Source organism: Acinonyx jubatus, chromosome B1, assembly GCF_027475565.1.
Source record: "Acinonyx jubatus isolate Ajub_Pintada_27869175 chromosome B1, VMU_Ajub_asm_v1.0, whole genome shotgun sequence".
In the NCBI taxonomy this organism is placed as follows: domain Eukaryota; kingdom Metazoa; phylum Chordata; class Mammalia; order Carnivora; family Felidae; genus Acinonyx; species Acinonyx jubatus.
The window spans coordinates 46,653,618-46,667,065 of NC_069382.1; the positions used below are offsets into that span (position 1 = coordinate 46,653,618).

At 38.4% G+C, this 13,448-nt stretch overlaps 1 long non-coding RNA gene across 5 annotated transcripts in view; it reads right to left on the minus strand.

Annotated features, from left to right (window-relative positions):
* LOC128314398 (uncharacterized) overlaps positions 1-9,038 on the minus strand; it is a 734,161-nt gene extending 725,123 nt beyond the window's left edge. For all 5 annotated transcript variants that reach the window (XR_008295997.1, XR_008295998.1, XR_008295999.1 and 2 more), the window contains exon 1: positions 8,866-9,038. This is a non-coding gene — a long non-coding RNA (uncharacterized LOC128314398). The remainder of the gene's footprint in view (positions 1-8,865) is intronic.
* Positions 9,039-13,448: the final 4,410 nt, after the last annotated feature.

Here is a 13,448-nt window from a genome sequence, read left to right on the forward strand (position 1 = left end):
TATGTGTGTTAACAGGCCAGGATTTGATAGGTGTTCCCCAAGTAGATTTCTTTCTAAATCCAAACTGAAATTCTACAAGTTAGATACATCTCCAACATCAAAATATGTTAAATGCGGAATTAAGATTTTGACAGGTATAGAACACCTTACGTATAAGTTATAATATCCAATGTTATAGATATTTGTGTATACGGTGGATTTTTAAAAAATATCCTTATCTGTGTGCATCTTAATGCTTTTTCTTACTATGCTTTTAGACATTGTCACTGCTTTTGTCCTTATCTGATATAATGGGGTTAATAATGCTCATAAATAATTTGTTTTTTAAAAGCCTGATGTCCCCTACTTAAAATTCAGAAACTGAAATAAGACTTCAACAGAAGCCAGATAAACTATGAAACTCCCACTTTTCTCGATGGAATCAGAAAGCTTCATAAAGGGCAACCAAGTAGCCAAAATTCTATGAACAGTATGCCTACTGAAAAACATGTCGTGTTTCATTGGATGCTGGTTGATCATCCTTTAAAAATGTGGATTGTGCCCACTTTGCCAGTGAAGGTTCCACTTTACATATTTGTTAGTTCACAGCTAACACTTCCATTTTTGGTTAACTAACGTGTCCTTGTGTTAAAACTCAATGCATTCAAGGACAAAGCAAGTGAAACAGAAGAAGGAAGCAATGGGGAACAGTGAATCCTGTGGAGCACTGGCAAATTCCAGTCCTTTTTGTTAAATGTTTTTATTCAATTTTTTAAAATTTAATCTTTAAGGTTTATTTTTTGAGAGAGCGCACGAGAGTGAGAGAGAACACACAGGCATATGTTGGAGAGGGCCAGATAAAGGGGGAAAAGACAATCAATCCCAAGCTGACTCAGCACTGACAGCACTGAGCCCAACACAGGGCTCAAACCACACACAGTGACATCATGGCCTGAGCGGAAACCAAGAGTCATACGCTCAATCGACTAAGCCACCCAGGTGCCCCTCCAATCCTTTCTAACAGCTTGTGTTGCTCTGTGCCATAGGAGAATGTGAGCCAGGTTTGGTCCATTTCTAGGATTTCTCAAGAGGAACTAGAAATTCCCAATTTTGTAGGAAATCTGTTTGAAAATAGGACAGCTACTTCCCTTTTTCTGTAACCCTGATGAAAACAAAACCCTGATCTCTGTTCCAAAGTTTACTTCTCTTATTGAAAAGAAGTCATCCCTGTGTTAGTCCCAAGTATGGTTGCACATTACACAGTGTAGGTTTCCCTGCAAAGGGGCATGTAGATCAAACAGATAATTAAAATCAAGTTCTCAGTGCATCAGGGATGCCTGTGATTTAAAAGGAAGCCCATAGTAAGTTCTTTTGTCTTAGAATTATTCCCAAATTTGGTTTAATAAGTTATTGCACAAGGAGTAGAAAGGAATTGCAGACAGAGTAAAGAGCAAAGACAATGCAATCAAACAAGTATGTATCCATACACTAGTTCTGTCACATACGAGGCATGAGGAGAAGACCAACTATAGTTCTGTTTCCACCCTAGGCAATTTGTGAAAATTAAAGCAGATCTATGGTTTTATTGCAAATAAAATGAGGATAGAGCTAAATATTAGCAAAATGACTAATGGTAGATATTACTCTTCTAAGTACGGCAAACGTGTCGTTTGTAGAAGGAATATTTTCTTGAGACATTTATCAATTCCAAATTTAGGGAAATTTGAGAAGAGAAAGGATAACTTGGGTGCGTCATTACTGCTTTTTAGGTACCAAAGTATATATGAAATGGACCATGTATATCAGCTTAAATCAGTTCTCTATGCTTGGTCTTGAGGCCATAGGAAGACTGTCAGCATTTAGTGAAACATAACTAATGTCTTTGATCTAAAGGTTATTAAATACCATAGCAGGTCCTCACTGTCTCAAGAGACCTTTAAGAAATTGGAGAGACCATTCAGTCTTGTAGGAATTAGGTGTTGACCGACCAGGACAGGACAAGGACAAGCTAGTTGCCCTCTAAGGATTTCTTCCTTCTGCTGAGTTTGATTCACTACTATGTAATCTTGGACAAAAACATCTGGCACTGCTGTGACTTATTTCTCAGCAGCACAGAATGATAATGTCCCCGTACTTCTAACCCTGTTATTCCTAGGAATTAGGAGATACAAAGACAAGACTGGAAATTACTTCATGAGAAGCCCCAAAGCAGTCTGGAGACAGACACCTTGACAACATGGTGTCATGCCACCCAAGTTTAAGGTTGACATGGAGTCACAGAATTTTAACCTGTTAAATTTTTAACAGGTTAAATTTTAACCTGGGACACTAAAACAGGCACCTAGTCCACAAACATGCAAAACCTCTTAATTGTTAAAGATATTCACAAAGACTTTTTATTGACACATTTATACATTGTCTTGACTGCTAAGAAATATGTATACAACTCGGGTCATAAAATACATTCACATTTTTGTAAAACATCCTTATGAGACAGACCTGCTTATTCCTTTAAGTAAAAATAACTAAGTTCAGTTGATAAGTGAGGAACAATTTGCTTAGGATATCCTAAGTAAGAACTACACATCAGACTTCTGCTTCCCCATAGGCTACAACAAAAATCCTAAGAATGCACTACAAGCTAGATAAGCACAAAATGCACAGATTTTTTTAACCCATTAGGAAAATGAGGATGTGAAGACACATAAATGAACTAAATTCCAGAAAGTGACGAGTCTTTCCTAGGAAAATAGGCCACCCATAGCTTTTATACCTGGGAGGAGTAACAGAGAAAGATGAAACCATACTAAGGGAAGCAATGTAAAAACAGCTGTGATTGGCTAGTGTGGTTCATTAGAACCCTAAAGTGTCCCAGCCACAGAATAAGTCTGGGGCACCTGGCTGGCTCAGTTGGTTGAGCCTCAGACTTTGGCTCAGGTTGGGATCGCGGATGGAGCCCTGTATTGGACTGCTGTCAGTGCAGAGCCTGCTTTTAGATCTTCTGCCCCACTCTCTCAGCAACCTCCCTCCCCAACACACACACTCATATTCACATGTACACACTCTCAAAACTAAACATTAAGAAGACTAAGTTCGTATCCATCAATTTGATTGGTGCTTTCAGTGAGTGCTCAGGGGTCACATGTCAGTGGGCAGAGACGGCGGAAAGAAACCCTTCCATGGTACTCTAGGTCTTCACTCACAACATTGCAACAATCTGGCAAACGCTGGGCGCAGAGTAACAAGGTAGGCTCTCTGCTGGGTGCAAAAGCCAAGTGCAGGACTTGAGAGCAATCAATTCCTCAGAAACTGAAAACCTCCCCAAAACACTATGACAGGGGATCTCCCTTCTTCATGCTTATATCCACAGCCTTCCTAAATGGAAAGTCCTAGTCCCACCCTTACCATATTTGAAGCACTGACAGAATCTAACTAAAGCTGCCACAAGACCAAACCCAGCTCAGCTGGTAGTTTTATTAACACTGGTGGTCTCACAGAAGAAAAGCTTTCAGCTTTTTCTGGATATATTATTTACTTCAGTCCCAGCTCTAGTTTACTCAATATAAATAACAAAACCAGGTAAAAAATTTTCTCAGAAAATTAAAAATAGATCATATAATCCACTTCTGGGTGTATATACACAGAGGAAGTGAAATCAGGATCTTGAAAATCTGCACATTCATGTTCGTTGCAGCATTATTACAAATAGTCAAAACACGAAAGTCACCTAAGTGTCCATTAAAGGATGAATAAATGGTAGATGTAGACAATAGAAAATTTACTATGCAGCCATGGGAAAGAAGAAAATCCTGACATTTGTGACAAGTGGATGGACCTTGAGGGCATTCTGCTAAGTAAGTCACACAGAGAAAGACAAATACTGTGGGATCTTTTACGCAGAATCTCAAAACAGAACGACAACAACGACCTATAGAAACCCAAAGCAGAGTGGTAGTATTCAAGGGCTGGGAGGGGTGGGGAAGTGGGGGGGGGGGGGGGTAGATATTAGAGAATATAAACTTCCAATTTTATAATGATTAAATTCTATAGCTCTAACATAAGGCATGGTGACTATAGTTAACCATACTGTATTATATACTTTATAGTTGCTAAGAGCATAGATATTAAAATGTTCAACACACATACACTGCTATAATTATGTGATGGATGTGTTAACCTATTGTAGTAATCCATTCACAATATGTATGCATATCAAAGCATTATGCTCTACACCTTAAACTTACACAATGTTATATGCCAATTATATCTCCGGTAAGCTGGTGGGAAAATAAAAATGCTATAAAAAGAGAACACATCAGAAATTCAAAGTTCCTTCACTGTGTGTGTGTACCTTTTTTTTTTTAACCTTTAACTTGAAGGAAGCTCTACACCCAATGTAAGCCTTGAACTCACCAGCCTGAGATCAAGAGTCCCATCTCTACAGACTAAGCCAGCCAGCCACCTCTCCTTCAATGTGTTTAAAGCACACCAGACACAGAATTAATGAATTCAAGGAAACGTCAATAGAGATTAGCATAGTAACAAAAAGAAACAAGGAGAGCATATGAGAAATCAGTAGGACGATACCAACGTGCTTAATATATGTGTATTTGGTGTGTCAGAAAAAAAGAGAATGGGGCACTAGCAATATTTGAAGAGATAATGGCTGAGAATTTCCCAAAATTGTTGGAAGGCATCAGTCCACAAAATAAGTGAACGAAGCAAGACAAATAAGAAAGCAACACTTAGGGGGAGCCTGGGTGGCTCAGTCCATTAAGCGTCTGACTGCAGCTCAGGTCACGATCTTGCCTTCCCGAATTCGAGCCCTGTGTCGGGGCTCTGTGCTGACAGTCCAGAGCCTGGAGCCTGTTTCAGATTCTGTGTCTCCCTCGCTCTCTGCCCCTCCCCCACTAGTGCTCCATGGAGCTCTCTCTCAAAAATAAACATTAAATACAAAATTTGAGTGACACCTCTAGGGCACTGGAGGACTTTTCTAAACCAAAATTCTAGATCCACTAAAAACATTTCAAAAATGAAAGCTAAATGAAAACATGATAGCTGACAGATTGGTCTCCAGTGGACCTATATTGCAAGAAACTGAAGATCTGCAGGCCCAAGGGAAATACTAGCAGATGGAAGTCTGAATCTGCAGGAAGTAATAAAGAGAACTAGGGGTAAATATAAAACACATCTCTCGTTCTTCCTAGAAAGCTAAGCATACTGGTAGATACGCAGACACTTTAATGCATTGATAGTTACATAGATGCAGACTCTACACTCTACTTTAAAAGCCATTGACCATTTAAGCAAAACCATACATTATTTGTAGGTATACCACAGAGGGCAACAAAAGTATAAATGGCTAAGAAGTTTACACTATAGGTAAGGTAAGTCAAATAAGAAAATATACTTCACAAAAAGAAAAAAAAGGTGAATGGAAAGGGGTCACAGGGAAACAAAGAACAGATCAGACAAATAGACACGTATCAAGATGGTAGACTTAAATTTCAGTGTCAAAAACTGTATTAAAATATTAAGGCACTAACCACTACTATTAAAAGTCAGATTGACAGACTGAAATAGCAATAAGGAATTTTATGAGGTTTATAGTAAACATAGTTGAAATATGAAAACAGATTGAAAATAGGGTGAAAAAAATATATGCAATGCTAATACTAAGCCCAACAAATCATCAAGATAAAAAAAAATACTACCAGACATAAAAAAAGAACATTCTATAAGGATAAAGGAGAATATTCATCAAGAAGATATAAAAATCGTAATTGTGTATGCACCAAATAGAGCTTTAAAAAAAATCAATAAAGCAACACTGACAAAGCTAACAAAAGATAGATGAATTCACAATTTTACTTAGAAATTGTAACACTACTTTGTGTAATTGATCAAGTAGACACACACACACACACACACACACACACAAAATAGTCTCAATATTTTTTGAAGAATCATGTTCTTATAGAGAATATTCTCAGGTGACAGTAAAATTAAATTTGAAATCAATAATACAATTACCTAGAAAATTCCCAAGCATTTGGCTATTGGCCAAAAACATGTCTAAATAATCCTTAAATCACAAATCCCCACGGAAGTTAAAATATATTATGAATTGTATGAAAATATCAAAGTTTGTATACAGTAGCTAAAGCAGCTCCTAGGATATTTTTACCTTTATGAGCATGTATTAGGAAAGAAAAAAGGTAGAAAAAAATGGAAATAGACAGCAAACCACAGTAAAAAGTGGAAATACAAGCAAAAATAAGTGAAATAGAGAATATACAAGCAGTAGAGAATCAAAAAAGTAAAAACTGGCTTTTTGAACAGATTAACATTGAAAAACCCCTAACAAGACTGATCAATAAAAACAAAGTTTACCAAGAATGAAAGAAAATCCATCACACAAAATACCACAGATACTAAACATATATGTGGATAAACAGCATCTTGCCACTATATTTGACCAGTTAAATACAATGAATACCTCAGAAAATGTTACTACCCAAAATTAAAACAAAAATCTTATCACTTCATGTATCAAAGAAATTAAATTTGTAATAAGGAAAACTTCAGAGGTCTTCACTGGTTAAAGCCTAGAAAATATTTTAGTGAGAAATAATGCTAATATTAAACTCAAAGAGATTGAGGATATAGTTCTCAACTCATTAATAAGCTAAGCATAACTCTAATACGTTTAGAAGAAAATTACAGATAAATATCCCTCATTAAATAATAGGAAATACAATCCAGCAATTATTGAAAAGCTAATATATCATGATCAGGAGGTTAAATCACAGGAATGCTTATTTGGATTAGCATTTGAAAGTTAATCAATGTAGGGGCACCAGCCTGGCTCAGTCTGCAGCGCATGTGACTCTTGGTCTCCAGGTTGTAGGTTACAGCCCCGTGTTGGATGCTGAGGTTACTTAAAAATAAAATCTTTTTTTTAAAAAACAAAGAAAATTTGTCACTGTAAAATCACACTAAAAGAATAAAAGAGAATGTGATCTTCAGCAGTGATGGAGAGAAAACACATTTGGCCAAATTTAATTACCATTCATGATAAATACTTTCAGCCATCTAAAGTTAGAGGAAAATTTCTCTAACCTTATAAGGTGTGAACTTACGAGAAACATACAGGTAATACCATAGTTAATGGTGAAACAACCAACAACTTTTCTTTACAACTGACAACAAGACGAGAATGTTGTATTTCTTGTTAGCCTTGTTCTGCGGGTCCTAGCCACTGAAGAAATAAACTTCACAAAGACTGAAAAAAAGTGAAATTGTCTTTATGCGCAGATGAGATTATTGCATACCTGAAAAATATGATGACATTTAAATATAAAAACATCTCCTGGCACTAATATAGAAATTTAGCAAGTAAAGAGGAAACAAAAGTAATATTTAGTAAAATTATATTTCTATATGTTGGCTACATACTACTGGAAATAAAAGTTTGAAATATAATCAAACACCCTTAAACCCTTTGGAATAAAAATGCTCATGACCTCCACAATGAAAACTGAAGTATTACTACGACAAAACAAGTCTTATATAGATATATCGCTTCCTATATTAGAAGATTCAGTGTCATCAGAATGTTCATTCTCCTCAAAATAATATTTAGATTCAACACAATTCCAATCGAAATTCTGTATTAGCCAACACAGTGGTATAAAAACACAGATTTGGAGGACTTTCAATACCCACTTCATGACTTACCATAAAGCTACAGTACCAAACTGGTGTTGTATCATCAGCAAAAAGTAGACTAAATCAAAGACAGACAATAAAAAGTTCAGATAGGCCCACTAATATTAATTAATTCCAACCAAAGTACTAAGTCAGTTCAGTGGGGACAGGATAGTGTTTTCAACAATTCTAGAACAATGAATTATTCATATGGATAAATGGACCAAAAATGTAATTTCAACTCCTAAAATACATTTAATTTTTGATAGATCATAGACCTAAACATAAAAGCCAGAACCACAAACCTTCCAGAAGACAACCAAGAACCATTTGTGATGTTAGGCTAGGAAAATAGTCTGTAGGTAAGTCACAAAATACTACCCACAAAAGAAAAAAAAAAAAGAAAGAAAGAAAAGAAAACGCTAGCTTGGACTTTTCCAAAATTAGAAGTCGCTGTTCATCAAAAGGCTTTGTTGAGAAAATGAATAAGCAATCTATAGAATGGGAGAAAACATGGACAATGCATGCATCTGACAATGTATCCAGAATACATAAAAAAAAACTCTACAAACCAGCAACAGAAAAACATAACCCAATTAATAAATGGGCAGTTTTTTAAAGTTTATTTATTTATTTATTTATTTTCAGCAAGTAAGCGAGTGAGAGAGAGCGAGAGGGTGCCCACACGCCTGGGGGAGGGGGAGGTAGAGAGAGAGAGCGCGAATCCCAAGCAGGCTCCACATTGCCAGCACGGAGTCCGACAAGGGGCTCAACCCCACAAACTGTGAAATCGTGACTTTAGCCAAAATCAAGAGTCAGACGCTTAACCAACAGACCCACCCAGGTGCCCCAAAACTGGGCAACAATCTTAAACAGATACTTCACAAACAAAGCCGTGGGAATGAATTAAACACACGAAACCATAAAAAGTTGCTGAACATCACTAGTTCTGAAGGAAAGGCAAATTAAAACCAGAACAAAACACAATCTCAAACAGAATGGCTGGAATCAAAAAAGAATGACTATACCAGTCTTTGGCTAAAATGTGAATGTTGGTTCACAAACCCCAGGCCCCCAGCTGCACATAGAGTTCACGAGAGACAGCACAAGGAGAGACCTAAAAGGCAGGCCACTCCAGGTGAGTAGGTGCCCAGTATGGTAACTGAGAGAACTTACCCAGGAGGCTCGTCCCGAGAGGCCGCAAGCTGAGCAGAAATCCCTACACCAACCAACCAGCCAGCTACCACTTTAAGGATTTATATAAAGGCCTTAACTGGGTTCAGGCAAGCATAGCGCCCAGGTGATCTCAATAACACGTTACTCTCTCGAGGCTGTCTTTGAAATTGGCTCCAGCTGTAGGCACGGTGGGTGGAAGGTACATTTCAAGGGCAGGGGAGGGGTGAGGGGCCTGAGTGCTCCTGCTTGCAGGTCAACCAGAGGTCATGTCCTCTGAATGACCTCTTCCAGTCATTAAACAGGAAATCTCAACTCTCTCGTGACTAGTGGAGTGCAGAATCATTCAATCGCTTGAAAACTGTTCAGCAGTTTCTCATAAGCAGCTACCCTGTGAGCCAACAGCTCACCTTTTAGAAAGATAATCAGAGAAATGAAAACATGTGTTCAGTATGTGAACATTTTGTATATGAACTATTCATAACAGTCCCCAAGTATAAACAACCCAACTATCCCCTGACAAAGGCATGAACTGGCAAATTGCTATATATCCAAGAAAGAGATACTGTTAAGCAATAAAATGGTACGCAGCGGGTTATATACACGTAACATACATGAATCTGAGTGCGTTATGTGGAGCAACAAACCCAAACTCAAAAGAGGAATCTGTTTATATAAGAGCCAAGAACAGGCAAAACTAATCCATGGTAAAATCAGAAAGTAGTTGCCTCTGGGTTGGGAGGGGGGATGGGGGAGGGCCAAAACGTTAGGCAAATTAACTGAAAAAGGACACAAAGGGTCTTTTCTTTTTCCATCCGAGTACTGATGGGAGTATTCTATATTTCGGTTGGTATAGTCAGTTTATGGGTGTATACTTTACAGTGTATATAGTTGTCAAAATCATCAAACTGAATATTTACTATCTCAATACATAAGAATAAACAAACATGAAGGAAAAAAAAGAATAGTGATCAAATTGAAGAGATCCAAGAGTAGTGATACCCTCAGATAATGTTATTCATACCACCCTGTAGAAAAGTGAACTCTCACATATAAACATTCAGCTGCTCTGTGGGAGGCTTGCAGTGGGAGAGCATATTGTATAGACAGCCTTGCAAGCGGCTGTGTTTATTTTCGGTTTAAGACAATGAGACAATAACAGGCTGTGAATTTGAGAGGAGAAGAATCACTGTGGGATCTGTTAGGTATATGAGAAATGACAAGTAGAATGGGCTCAGAAAAGAGCAGTCTGAGTGTCTCCTTAGGTAACCAAGCTCAGGAGGGAACAGGAGTCAGATGGTCTTTGGTGAACGTTATCAGTTTGCACAATCCTCAGATTCAAGCACGATCTGCTCAATAAGCTGAAACACCACTTGGGCCAAACTCAATCTGTAAGGTAAAGAAAACCCTCCCTGAAACATAACACCCAACTCTTTCTATGGCGTTCCAAGCTCCTGATGGCCAGTCATCACACAAAGAAAAATGGCCTTTACCGTCGTCACTGTATATACATCCATATTAGTGTAAGTAGTACATTCCTGCACTTACTTTCTAGACCAACTAAGATTCAAGCATTTTTAAAATCTAAACAGATCAAGAAATTAGTGACCTCCGCCAACTTGCTGTGATGATGCCCTGTGCCAAAGAAAAAAATTGGTCAACCATATAGAAAGCAGCACTGAATCCTTCCTCCACCTTTCACAGAAAGAGAGGAAATCATATACATGGGCCAGTAATCAATTACACACACTGCTTTAAAAATTCAAAAGTACTCATATTTTATTACCTCAGTTTTTTTCTTATTCCAAATCTCTGAGGAATACAGAAAGTGTTTTAACCGGCCTGAGTTTTGGTTTTCTCACTTATGGCTGGTGGTAAATGGCTTGCCCAGCTCACATGGTGACCCATGCAGCCTGAACGGAAGGAAGCCCATGGAAAGCAGTGGGCTAGGTAGCTCAGGAAAATAATTTCAGCTGAATAACAAATGTTTAACATATAAATTCTTTTTAAAAAATTTTTTTTCAACGTTTATTTATTTTTGGGACAGAGAGAGACAGAGCATGAACGGGGGAGGGGCAGAGAGAGAGGGAGACACAGAATCGGAAACAGGCTCCAGGCTCCGAGCCATCAGCCCAGAGCCTGACGCGGGGCTTGAACTCACGGACCGCGAGATCGTGACCTGGCTGAAGTCGGACGCTTAACCGACTGCGCCCCCCAGGCGCCCTTATAAATTCTAAATATTTGTTGAGAATATACCATTTGCCAGACAGAGTGCTCGGTGCTAGGGAAGCAATTGTAACGACCATCGTGAGGTGTAAATGATCACATGCGACTGCGTAATCTGAGAGATACATGGACATGTCAACAGGGTGGAGAAAATGTAGAAACATGGAGACAGGAGCTGGTACATATCTTTCCTTTTATTTTCTTTTCTCTATTCTGAGTTTTTTGGTTGTTGTTTTCTTTTGCTCTCATTTTAGGAGCTCTAAATGACTCTCTTGAAAATCTATTTTGAAAATCCGTATCACCTGTCAGAGCACCATCAGTCTGTTTCTTTAAGAATTGCACACACAAAAAATTAGTTTAATTATACGGTGTTTTCTTCGGCAATTTTCTTTAGCAGTACATGGGATTAGAACTATGTTTTCCCTGCTGCTCTGCTCCATTCTTCATACTCTTGTACCCGCCTCACGTCTGGAGGTCCCATCTCATTAGATGCTACAGCTCTGTGTGCAGAGAGTTGGCATTATTATGATTGGAACATTATTTATTCCTATTAAACAAAAGGTGGTTTTATGTAAGTGTTAAAACGTTATTGCTTTTTGACTCCCTCGATCCATCAAACACCAGCTTGTGCTGTATGGCCTGGCAGGGAGTAATCATATGTTAACATTCAGCCCTGGTGTACACAGAAAATGAAACCAGTATTGGTTGTCTTTAAATGTTAGAAACGTGTTCCCTTCTGACGGCTGTTTCTTCCCAGGACACCAGCTAGGAGGAAGTAAACAGATAGCTTTCCTAAATCCTGTGCGTGGGAGGAAAATGGACCAAAAGCCGTCAGAAGCCTAAGCTTCACTCTCCAGCAGGTCAGGAGACAGAAACTTGGGGGCTTTGGCAAAGCTTTGTGAGAATCTAAGGGAAAAGATGCTGAATTAATATCAGCAGGACGTGGCCAGAGAGAAGTGGACGAGGTCTGTCTATAATCCCCAGACAAGCAAACTGGGCTGCCTCCCCTGATCCAAAAGATATCCTTGAAAGACAGGAGGACACCTTTCACCTTCATTTTTGCCTTAGAATTTTCGTTTCTTGAACATAATGCTAAAGACCAGCAATTCATTTTCATAATATTTTTAATATTTGTATATGTTCAGGTCATTGTCATGAAGAACTAATACTGACATGGATAATTATGGAAATCGACCTCAGTGTGCACCATCAGGAGACTGGAATCCTAGTCTTGCTGTGCCATTGAATGAATACCAGGGTGACATGAGACATGAGGCTGGTGTTTCCCACTGTGTGGTCCCCAGTCAGCAGCATCAACTCACCTGTGAATGCATTACAAATGCAAATTCTCAGGCCCTTGACCTACTGCAGCAGAAAGGGGCGGGGCCTAGGACTTTGTGTTCTAGTAAGGTATGAGAACCACTGCTTTAAGAAATAAAGTTTTCTGTGACTCAGTTTTACAAAAGATGGGTATTTATCTAGATAATATTTCAGATGTATCTTATTCTAATACATAACTGATTTTGTAACATTTTAAACCGAATCAGGTATGTTGAGCATAGTGCCTGGTGCATAGCAGGTGCTCATGGAAAAAGATGGTTATAAGATGATCTCTTTTCAGACCTGAAAAAACTCACAGCTTAATAGTGAAATGCTTCGACACTATGACCATTTGCTTATACCCAGGAGGGCCAGGAAAATGTTCCAAAGGAAACGTGCATTTCACATGGCTCTTAAGAGTGAGTTCATCAGAGAGTGAGAGAAAAGCCAAAAAATACAACAAATACAAAGAAATTAGGTATGGAAAAGCATTTTGTTTGGGGGATGGAAAATAGAATGCAGTAAGGCAAAAACAAAACAAACAAACAAAAAAGACTAACAATACTCTCCACTCAAAATTTTGATACAGAGGATTATGTATATTACCCAGCCTTACATAGCCAGTATAAATTTGCAACACAAATTTGGATATATGAGAAATATCACTTTTTTTCCCCTTAAGGCAAATCATATTTGACTCCAAGCTTACATTCTGTGCGGCTGGTTAGAGATTCAGTCATCTCACTCCTATGCACACCTTTCCCCCTCCCCCAAAGATGGGCAGATATTCAAGAGATACTGCGCCATACTGGGTATTCTAAAAAGCTTTAAGCCCATATTACTTCTCTCACGTCTGATGACTCTGTAGTTTCTGTGCCTCCTAGAGTAGAAAAATCTTTGCCAGGATTGGAAACCCAAGTGCCTAAAATGTCGGTCTCAGAAGCCAGGGAATTGCCAGAAGGTAGGTATATATTTCTTCTAATCTAGGGATATGGAATCCTCTACCCCACGATATCTCTCCTCTTTCTTGCTGCCTTTTA